Below are 12,411 nucleotides of genomic sequence, written 5' to 3'. Positions count from 1 at the left end.
AGTTTTTGTCTTTCATTTAGGACCCCCTATTTCTTTCTCTCTGGTATCAATCCATGATAGGGAAGGCAATCTCTAACCTTCAGTCCAAATAAGTTCTTATTTCTTATTTCTAGATATTTGCTTCCAATAACTTGGTTCCTTTGCCAGTTTTCCCCAATAAATTCTAGCCCCCTCTTACCTATTGTCTGTATCCCTAATTACAGCCATCCCTACTGGCAGAGTCTCCTTTCTCTATTCCACTGTTGGCTCAGTTCTTAGAATACTTTTGCTACTTTATGAATATAATATTCTGTATAATTATTGTTATTCTCCTTAAAGGTCTGCATCCAAAATCCCAGTCTCTCCTTGTTTCATGAGCCCCCCCCCCCATTTCATCATGATCTATTTCCACTTTGAATTATAGTTTAGTGCTTCTGCTATGTATAGGAGCGTTAACTGTGTTGCTCTGAAATACCCCTTCAAATTGGGTAATCTCAATCTGCCCTATTCTATTGGAAGAATAAACTTATCCCACTTGACTCTTGCCATCTTCCCAAACTATATAAAATACTTCAGATCTTTATTAATTGCTATCCACAACTTCTTCTCTGGTTGAAAAAAATATGCCTGACCTGTGTATAAGACTAAAGGGACTAAAAACATTTAAACTACTTGTATCTTACTATTGATATCCATATAACAGAGCATACATTTTCTCAGTTTTTGTATTATCTTTTGTTTCATCTCTTCCCACATATCCTTAGCTGCCACACCAGAATAATTTTTAATCCATTCCATACTACTAAGTACTTCATTTTATCACGTCCCTATAAATATGGATATTGCTGAACCAATTCGTATGTGGGTACATAATTTACCGCTATTGCCTTTGTTTCAGCTTCATTAATTTTGTAACCCGAAATGATTTGAAACTGTCTCAGTATGTTCCACAGCACTGTAATGTCTCTTTCTGGTTTTGTCACGTATAAAATAATGACATCTGCAAACAGTGCCAGCTTTTCTTGACTGCCATACAAATTATATTCTTGGATTTCTGTGTCCCTTATTTTCTTTGATAATGGTTCTAAATATAATGCAAGTAAAGGATGGAGGGAGAACACCCCTGCCTGCTTCCTCTGCTCAAATAGAGATTATCATAGAGGACCCCACCCACTTTAATTTTCACCTATGATCCCTCATGTATCCTCCTTATTAAACTTATAATTTTATCAGTGAATGCTGATGCTTCCATTGCTCTGCTTATAAAGTCCTAGCTTACTCTGTCAAATGATTTCTCGGCATCAAGACCAACCAACAACAGTGGTGTTTTCTTCCATTTTGCTTCCCTCTGGATAATCAGAGTTTTGTTAATGGTGTCAAATGTTTGCCTCCTCTCCACAAAACCACATTGATCCATATCTATCAATTTTGGCATCACTTTTGCCATTCTTTTAGCTATTATAGACATAAACATGCTATAATCTTGGTTTAGGATTGAAATTGGCCTGTATAAAGCTAGATCTGACAGATCTTTACTCATTTTAGGTATTGCAGCTATCACTGCTTTCTTTCAGGATGTTGGTACTTCTCCTTCTCTTAAAATACTGTTAAACAAAACCTTCCAGATTTGTATCAGTTTTTCCCTCCTAGCTTCCAAACTTCTACAGGAATACCATCTGTTCCTGAGGACGTTTCTGTAGATTGGTTATGCATCACTATTTCTATCTCATCTCCTCCTATCCTAACTGTTAGTAACTGAGCCGTCTCTACCTCTAACATATTCAATTCTTCCATAAACATTTCCATTTGTACCTTTTCTTGATTTCCATATTTCTCTGCTTTATACAGACTTTCATAGAATTTTGAAAATATTTCTGATACTTCTACAGGATCCTTTGTTATCTTCATTGTTATAGGCTCCCTAAGCTTGGCGACCATCTTTTCTACTTTCTGTTGTCTGAGTTGTTGTGCTAAAAGTTTTTGTGCTCTAGAGTTATTATCAAAAGACAGTTGCTTAACAGCAATCTTCCTAAACTCATTCATATTATCGAGGTAATCCCTTATTTTCTGTTTAACATCTGCAGTTGTTCCTCTTTTTGTTCTGTGAGATTCCCCCTATTTTGCAATACTTTAACATTGGTCAATTCCTCTAAATCAGATGTGCCCAACCTGTGGCCCGCGGGCCGCATGCGGCTGTCAGAGCTCTTCCATGTGGCCCACGACCTTTAACTGCTACTTCAGTGTACGCATGTGCCAAAACACTTTTTTTGTTTGTTTTTCGTGACAGTGACCTGTAACCGCAACATTGTTGTGCGCATGCCCCAAAGCACCCTTTCCGTTTTGTTTTTTTCACGCCAAAATAGGAACTGTATGTTTGCACCTCTGTGTTATTTCATGCCGAAGAATCAGTGTGTTTTTGCCCTGAAGAGGGATTCATGTACGGATTTACATTCCTTGTCTTTGAAAGGGACAGCACCTAACTGTATTAATAGGTAAATGTGGAGTGAGTGAGTGAGTGCATGCATGAAAGCAAAATGTTTGTGTGAAAGTAAAAGTGTGTGTGTGTGTGAGTGTGTGTGTGTGTGTGTGTGTGTGTGTGTGTGTGTGTGTGTATGTGTGTGTGTGTGTGTGTGTGTGTGTGTGTGTGTGTGTGTGTGTGTGTGTGTGTGTGTGTGTGTGTGTGAGAGAGAGAGAGAGAGAGAGAGAGAGAGAGAGAGAGAGACAGAGAGTGTTGTACTGAATTAACGTACCTGTCAACTGTACAGATTTTCAAAGAATGTCTGGTATCTCCTCCGAGCTCACAAAGGGTGGGGAACAAATGGGTGGTAATTAGCTAACTAAGTCTTTAAGTGTAGAAGGCTGAACATTTGGTTAATAAATCAAAGGGATTGACATATGGATTATTTGGCATGCTTAAAGTCCAGTTGCTGCATTATAAACAGTTTCCATTATGGTTGGTGGTATGACGTTTGCTCAGAAGAATGCAGTACATCAGAATATATCTATTGCATGATGATGTTGCTTCAGAAATAAAAAAAAAACAAGCTTATTTTTCTTAAGGAAGTTTTATATTGGTGGATTTATGCTTGCTCTTCCTACCAAATTTCGACTTAAGCAGTGACCCACACTACATGAAGATACAATTGTGTACGTGTCTTTGTATTTGAAGTCACCAACAGAAAGTACATTCTGGAGTGAGAGTTCTGGCATATTTTCCTGTGAAAATTGTTAGAACATTTCAAGAGAGTCATAAATTTGGTCCTGTATGACTAGGTATCACTAATATTACTATATACATATTGGTTACTGTTTTTTTTTCATATTCATTTCATACTTTTCAGGTGGACAACTAAGTATATCAAAGAATCCTATCATTAGGGTGTCTTCTGAAATCATACCTAAAATAATAGCAGTTCCTTAGACTATATGATTTTTACTGTCATTTCAAATGTATAGCATATGGTTATTTTACTTGTTTAGGAAGACATTTAAATATTTGAGAATATGCAGCCCATTTTTCTAGATTCTGTTAGCTCATGCAGTGGGTTGTATAAAGCTGAATATTCTCTTGATTGTCCTGATAATTTTATAATGATACCAGGAATAGTGATGTAGGGATATTGACATTTGTAGACAGCGTCATATCGAGGCTGGTATGGCAATAAGATATTGATAGACTATCTCCATAAAACATTCAGTTTGAAAAACAAATCTTACCAATGACATAAATACCTTGTGTTGCTGTAACATTGGGCCTAAAAGAAGATGCATTTCTGTACAGAAGTGAATACTGTAGTATAAAAATTGTCATTTAATTTTGTTTTATAATTAAAATTCAAGATGCCCTTTTCCTTTGCCTTTGGAACTGAGAGCACAGACTATGAGTTTTATTATAGGTAATTATTCCAGTACCATGCCTTGAAAATGTTCTGGGACTATAGTCAGCTTTTTGGAAATATAGCCATTTATGTACAGGAAGTAGAAATGGCCAAACAGAAAGCAGTTAGTATTTGGAGGTTTAAAGATAATTGATTCCATATCATATTCTTGTGATAATGGCACTGATACCCTTTACTATGCTCAGACAAATAAATACCAATGCAGCACTCTTGAGTTTTACTGATCACTCTGGTCTTCATACTATCTAACAAATCTGCATCTTAGAACAGACATCATGATTGCAAAGAATGACAATATGAAAAATCTTTGCTATATAGATACTTTATGGGCATCTACTGCTGACTTTATATCCGCAGTGTCTAACATACTTGATGCCCGTGATGTTAGAAGCTAACCTTGGATTTGACCCCTCTGCAATGAGTGTGTCACTCCAAATGAGAAGGTTTCTCAGCCCAAGGGCCTAGTAACATCCAAGTTCAAGCAGTTGACAGGGCATGCACAGGTGCAATAATTGTCCAGCTGAGTTTTTTTCTTTGTGCCCCTACTCACCCCCAGTATACTTGTATGCTATACATCACATGGTGGTTGCACAGGGGTGCCATGGGGAGCCACCTCCTCATATAATGATATGCCCTGTATTATGCCCAGCCATCTAGCAACTTGATTGATGGCTGTTATCATAGTCATAGCATCACCACCAGATCTTGTGTCCTGGCTGTGCCCTTGAACATGTTCTCACATTCTGTTCCCTCCTCCCTCATCATTCCTCTTCCCACATCATTGGCTCCTCCAGCACCTGGGGTGATAATCTACCTAGGCTGTCTGTGTTTCAGTCAGAGCTTCTTCCCTATGTCCCATTGAAACATTTTTAAGAAACCAGCAAAATCAAGAGGCATGATCTCATAAAAATGGAAAGATTCCGTACCTGTTTATTTGTAAAAAAAAAGAAAATATATATATATATATATATATATATATATTAACTAAGATGTTAGAGTTAACTGTTAGATTAAGAATTAGAATTTTAAGGCAATTATTAGGCATTTATTACATTTATTTATTGTTCAAATGCACTTACAGTACAGCCAGGAGGTCGGCTTTGGTCGCCCGTGGCAGCAAAAGAGTTAGCTATATGATATATTTTATATGCGGCCCCAGGACAATTTCTGTTCACTCAATGTGGCCCTGGCAAGCCAAAAGGACACCTCTGCTCTAAATAATTGTTGTTACTTCTTAACCATATTTCCCTTTCTTTTATTTCTACCCTATTTTTAAACTCCACTTTAATTTTATCCCACTTCCTAGCTATATTTTCAGAAGACATTTCTATCTTCTCTAATAGCACCTGAATAATTTCCACTACTCATTCCTTAAGTGCCTCTCTTATCAACAGATAGGTGGGAAAGTGCCAGTGTCTCGTTTTTATTTTATCACCCTGTGTTTTTATTTTAGTTATTATTGGTGCATGATCTGAAATAGTTATTGGGTGTGTATCAAGACCTTCAATTAAATGCACATGTTCCAGTGAAATGTAAATTCTGTCTATCCTAGCCCAGTTTTTGTATCTTGTGGAATAATATGTAAATGCACTTCAAACTGCTAGTACTGAATTCACATCTTCCATGCCAAATATTTTCATAAATTTCTTTAAAAATATACAAACCTTTGTTATATTTTCCCTTCTGGACTCCCCCAGACACATCTTCACTATAACAAATCGAATTCCTGTCCCCATCTATAGGTAATATTCCTTGCTGAAAGCTGATTATTTCTCCCAGAATGTTTTTAAGCACCACTGTAGCAGTTTTCAGTGGAATATAAATGCATGCATGTGTAATCTTCCTTCCTTGCCAGTAGCCCCTTAGTTCTACAAATCTACCATTATTGTCTTTTTTATCCTCTTCTGTTACTATTGGAGCTCCTCTTGCAATTAAGATAAGTACTCCTCCCATCTTTTGCCCCAGGTATTCCATTGAATGACCATCCTATAAACCTTTCTTTATCAAATTCACATGTTCAGTTCTTTCCAAGGGTGTCTCTAGTAGCATAGCTATTTGCAGCCTACATTTTTTAAATATAGTCCACTACTCTTTCTTTTTTGTATTTATCTTTGAAACCATTAACATTTAAAGACATTATAGAAAGCATCATATTCTTGAGAGATTATTATTCCTACCTTTTATGTATAACAGCTTTTTTGTTAAATGTCTAGTTTCAGATTTTGAGTTACACGCATGTAATGTTTGGCAGGTTAATCTTTTACACAGTTATTTCTTGTCATCTCCATTTGAGCCTATGCCACATCTTTCGGAACTTTTGTTTTCTTGAAAATCCTCAAACACACACACACACACACACACACACACACACACACACACACACACACACACACACTACCCCCTAAAATTTACTTAATAATAACACACAAAACTACCTACTAACTTAATAATAACACACAAAACAATGTACGGCTTCAAATATTGAAGTTTTAACCTCCTAATAGGATCATATTTTCCAAACTGACAGCACACACACACACTGACTCAAGCTAACCTAAAATAAAAGTTATCCATGCTAAGATGCATGGTATAGCCTGTTGTTCTATTAAGTGCTACCTGGTTTTGTCTTATCTTTATAGCTGTCTCAGCTGGGAAAACACTTGAATGCTTTCATAAAGCATTTTCTCCAAGCCATTTCTCTTTATTAGATTCTCTGCTAGAGACATAAGAGCCAGACACAAAACTGTTTACTGGAATAAAAGCCTTAAAATATTCAATATTCTTTTTCATTTACTTGCTTTTTCTTAAAACTTTTTACTGGATTAAGCTAATGACCTTAACCCAGTCATTCCCCTATGCAAGAATGAGAAAAAGTACACAAATTTTTCTTTTGTCATGCTCTTTTAACTGGATCTTTTTTTTTCACATTATGGTGCCTACATTTCTTAAAATTAAACAAGGAGAAATAGAAGGGAGAAAGACAAGAAAACAGGAGGACCTATTTACATTAATATCCCAATTACTCTTAAAAATAGCTGAAAAAATGACTTTATAACATGCACAGAAAGTCATGCACTATTAAAATAATACTATTAAGAAAAAAATTGTTTTACTTACAGTTAACTTTCTCCCTCCTCTTTCCCTCTCCTGAGTATTTTTCTGAACATTAATGACATGAAGAAGAGCATATGATTTAGCTTACCCTACAAGTTTAACAAAGTTCAAAAAGTCCAGTATTTCCAGATTTTCTTGTTTTGTCATGTTTCACAAATATAATTATTGCTCTGTAATCCCATGTTTGTCACTTTTCAAGTTACTGATTTTATTCTCCAAACATTAATTACATGAAGTAAGGCATATGTTTTAAAGTCCCCTACAAGTTTAACAAAGTCCAAGAAAATCCAATATTTCCAGATTTTCTTGTTCTATTCCTGTTCATCTCCTTCTCCCAAACCCTATATCTGCTTCATTTCCAATCTAGTCTTGATTCTTCTAGTCAGCTCTTGAGCTTTTTTCCCCTCACTCAAGCATTTTCCATTCAAACACTAGAAACGATTTCACTGACACAGACTCTCTGTGGTCCTTATTACCAGAAGAACAAGAAACAGAATCTCCTTCTATTTCACGGTTCACTTTTTGTTGGGCAAACATTTGTATTTTTCCTTAGAGTGTACTTCATCAAAATAATATTTTGTTCCTCTAGGGAAAATATTTTGAAGATAGCTGGGTACAACAGTTTGAATATCATGCCTGATTCTCAAGATTCCCTGAATAATGGGATACATTTACTCCTCTTCTGCATGGTATACAATGAGTAGTCATTCTCCACAAACATTCTGCCATCTGCCACATTTAGTATTTTGTCTTTCTGCCACAGTTTTGTCAGAATCAACTGCTTCTGCTGGAAAGATTGCATCTTTACTATTAAAGATCTAGGTTGTTTCTCATGACCAGGTTTGAAGCATACACACAATTTGCCCTTTCAATTAATGATTCCTGTTGTGGAATACCAGTCCAGTTGCTTAGTTGTCCTTTCATAAATTGAATACAGTCTGTTCCTTTCAGCTTCTTGGGTACAGCAGAAAATCTCAGGTTTTCCCTATGTGCTCTGTCCTCTAATTCTACTATTTTATGAAACATCTCTTCTTATGCAGTCTCATATTCAGCCAGCCTTTTCATTTCAACCTCTGAGTTTTTGCAGTTTTATCACCTTATCTGAATATCTGTTTAAAGCTTCTTCCACTTTTTCAGCCTTTTATTGTTTGAGTTGATATACTCCCATCAGTGTTTCATTTATTTTAGTCAGGTTTGTGTGCAGTTGCCTTATACTTTCCTCTAGGTTACTGGAAGTTATGTCTAGAGCTTGCACTGCTTTTTGCTGAATGGGTCTATATTAGAAGACAAAATGTTTAGGTGATCGAACACCTAAACATCGATCTTCTAATATCGAAAACCAAAAAAGGCAAATGGCCGATTTAAAGCAGGGAAAGATTTCCCTTAGCCATTCGTCGAGTTTGCTATTTCCCTACTGTTGAGGGATCCCGGAGTTGGTATATTTAGTTAGGGGGAGTGTGGGGGGCAAAGCTCCCACTTAATTTAGATGTAAAGTAATTTTTTTGTGTTGCGGCCGAGGGATGTGTTTCCCTGGGACATTCGACATTGTGCGGTTTGATATTAGAAGGTCGATGTTTAGATGTTCGATCTTGCTGAGCAGCTACAGTACTCCTCCCAATCAGTATTTTTTGTTGCCTTTTGTAGCTGATTTTCCTTTAGGTCCTCCAGGCAGTTCACTTACTAGCCAGTTAATGAAATTTACCCAGAAATCTAGGTCCACTGGCTTTCTCTGCTAAGTTTCTGTTTTCACACTGGATGAGCTATAAATAAGCTGTTACTCAATGTGCAGCCATCTTGGAAGTCATCTGAGGCCATTTTCTGACTGTATACTGACTTCTGGGGACAATGGAAACCTGACTGGTGTGATCTTCAAAGATCTCATCAGTTCCTTCAACAGCGTGAATCACTCTTTAGTCCTATGGTTCTCTCACAAAGGTTAGCCTTACTATTAATGAGTCTATTAACTGAGTCTCAAACTATCTGAAAGCCAGAGTAATGATAATAAGTATTTGACATATTCTTCAAAGCCTGCAGTAATCAAATCAGATGTTCAATAAGGCCCTATCCTTGCTGCCATTTTTTGCTGTTTGTTAATTAGCTGACTTTATTTGACCTTTTCTTCAGTTAATGATGATTCAGATTTGTGCAGCTACCTTTAGCATTTAGATACAGTTATCCCTTAATTTCCTGTACTACTGAACTGCTGTAAAGCAGGATATATGTGTAATTCTACCCTCTCATATCTTATAGAAGGAAATGCTTTCTAAGGCATTCCACTCTACTACCCTTGTTAGTCTGTAAGCAACTGAATCATTTTAGCAAATGGTCCATCAGTGTGGCAGAGGTGAGTCACTTGAATTTTCTGACTGGCATTGCACTGTGCCAGCTTAAAAACTCTGTAGAGCTGATATGTAGCCTTGTCTGCAGTGGCACAGCAATACTGCTCTTATTTGTTATTGTTTAGTACAATTTTCACCATCTTACTGCATGTATTAAAACAAAGTGAAGTAGTTAGGAACAAAGACCCAAATTCAGGGGCACTTTTTCAAAATATTAATGCTTTTCACTTGAATAAATGATAAACTATGAAGACTGTATTAATGCACTTTTTGTAAAAAAACACAATAAATTCTTTAACTGTAATGTATGTCAATATTTAGTGGTTGTAGTCATCAAAGTTTCACCACAAAATCACATATTTTATGAGGAACTGAGCAGAATGCTAAGGCAAGAACAGCCGTCCCCTGTGAACCATGGACAGCTGAGAATGTGTGTGGTTTCATTTCTGTTGTCTGCTACACCTGTGACTTTCTTAAACTAGTACAGAAATTATGATAACCTTTGTCAGACCAGTGACCTTTTCTGACCTGCCATATAGAAATCATTGCTACCCCCATTTACAGACTTTGCCAGTAGAGTCCTAGGTATCATTAAGACTCAACATCACCTAACTGACATCTGTCTAGCTGACAAGTTCACTGCTGCTCTTTTACACTGCCTGATATTTGCTAGTGTCAGAGGGCATGAAAGTCTGTAGGTAGATGTAAGGGTAGTTATAAGTAACAAAAATGTAGACAGAAGAATGAGGTCATATGTTTGTGCATGCATTAATGTGTATGTGTGTGTGCGAGCATATGTGTGTGTGTGTGTGTGTGTGTGTGTGTGCATGCATATGTGTGTGTGTGTGTGTGTGTGTGTGTGTGTGTGTGTGTGTATATGCACGTGTATATATGTGTGTGCATGTTTCTGTGTATGTGTGTCTGTCTGCATGTGTGTGTCTGAGTGTGCATACATGTGCATGAGTGCATGAGTGTTTCCTTGTGTATGTGTTTTTGATGGTAGTTGTAGCAACTGTAGAGAAGGAGATTGGTGGGACCTTATATGGCAGACCAGAAAAGGAATACAATTTATACCACAAAACAAAACAGCCTTACAGAAGGCACTAGCTCAGGAGTGAGAAAAGGCACCAGGTTAGGAGTGAGAGAAGGCACTAGCTCAGGAGTGAAAGAAGGCACTAGCTCAGGTGTGAGAGAAGGCACTAAGTTAGGAGTGAGAGAAGGCACTAGCTCAGGGGTGAGAGAAGGCACTAGCTCAGGAGTGAGAGAAGGCACTAGCTCAGGAGTGAGAGAAGGCACTAGCTCAGGAGTGAGAGAAGGCACTAGCTCAGGAGTGAGAGAAGGCACTAGCTCAGGAGTGAGAGAAGGCACTAGCTCAGGAGTGAGAGAAGGCACTAGGTTAGGAGTGAGAGAAGGCACTAGCTCAAAAGTGAGAGAAGGCTAAAATATTTCTTTGTACATGGAAGAGAATTTAGAATTCAGATGTACATTTGATTACTGAAAGGGGCAATAGATATTTGAATGCTTTATATCAGACAGAAGAACTGAAAGACATAGTCCTTCAGTATTTACAAAAGAACTTGAGGGCAGGGTGTCAACACGAAAATGGAAGACGGTTAAAGATGAGAGCAAATGGGCATAAACTGAAATTACCAAGAAAGAAGTAGAAAAGGAACTTGAAGGACTTCATGAAGATAAGACAGGAGGAGTAGGAAAGCTATATAGCCAGGTGCTGAAATAATTTCTAGTTGTGGTGGGTGAACTGTTTATTAAACTGTAAGCCTGTCCTTAGAAACTAGAATGGTTACAGAGAAGTGGAGGATGAAAATGCTGGATCCTTACAAAATGCTAGGCCAGAAAGAAGCCGCACAATTCTATCCATGTCAGTATCACTCCATGTCAGGAAATATTATGGGATCATTACTATGGGCAGAGAATATTATGGGAAAATTCCTATTATGCAGGCTGACTGAGTTCCTGAAAGGTAACAATTGTGTACATGGCCATTCGCATACAACTTCACAGAATGGAGATCTTTCCAGAAAGATGTGACTCAGTTCTCTCACACTTATAATACAAAAAAAGGGAAAATAATTTATATGGCAAATACAACAAACAAACAAAAAAAGCAAGAAAATGGGTGTATAGTTAGAGGGAAATCGTAGTAATATCAAAATTGTAAACAGCTAGCTAACATTTTGCTAGCATAGCTTACTTTAGGCCACAGGCTGCTTTGCTGTTCTATACCTCCTGCCTTATCCAATAGTCTTACTTTTTATAACCCTTCGCTCTTCACATTCCTGCCTGTTAAATGTGCCAGCGTCTGTCAGCTTGACAGCACAGAGACATGAAGTTCTGAGTGTGACCCTGCTTATTGGGGATTGACCAATGACCCAGATGCTGAAAGATTTAACAAGGGAGGGTAGGAGTAAATAGCTGAAGCCAGGGAGAAGGGGGCAGTCTGGATAGCTGCAGTCCCTGCATGTACTGTTCAGAGAGGTACATGGCATGCAGTGTATGGACCAGAGAAGTACATTTTACTCTTCTATTCTTTTTCTCTAACCAGTTCTTCGATTCCTACATCCCCTCGCCTTCCTCTATCTTCTACCTTTAGTTGTTCTGAATAGTGTAGGTGGACACTGTGCATAATGTATAGTCTTGCCAGCTATTATCAGTTGCCTTCACTGTACTTTGCTATATTGCAGATAGCTATATGTATATAACTGCAGAGTCAGTTAATAGATTTTGACTCCTCCTTTTAGTTACATTCTACATGTCTAAACATTCTGTAAGTAACTGTCTGAGCATCAGCCTAGTGAACCACATACAAACACACATCCTATCTGGCTACCAGATTCTCTGTCTTGTTTCCAAACCAAAATGTTACGCCAGTTTTTGAGACAGCTAACTTATGTCATTTGATGCTCTTTCATGGAAGTCAGTTTTCCTGATGGCAATAACCTTAACTAAGAGAAGTTTAAACATTCAGACTCTCGTGTTTTCTGAGACTAATTTTAAAGATTTACAAAAACAAAGTAGTTCTTTAAGAAATGCCAGGTCTGTGGTATAGAAACATTGAGCCA

This window comes from Protopterus annectens, chromosome 1.part1 (assembly GCF_019279795.1).
Source record: "Protopterus annectens isolate FY-2018-M chromosome 1.part1, PAN1.0, whole genome shotgun sequence".
NCBI lineage: Eukaryota > Metazoa > Chordata > Ceratodontiformes > Protopteridae > Protopterus > Protopterus annectens.
This window is presented reverse-complemented; position numbering follows the sequence as displayed.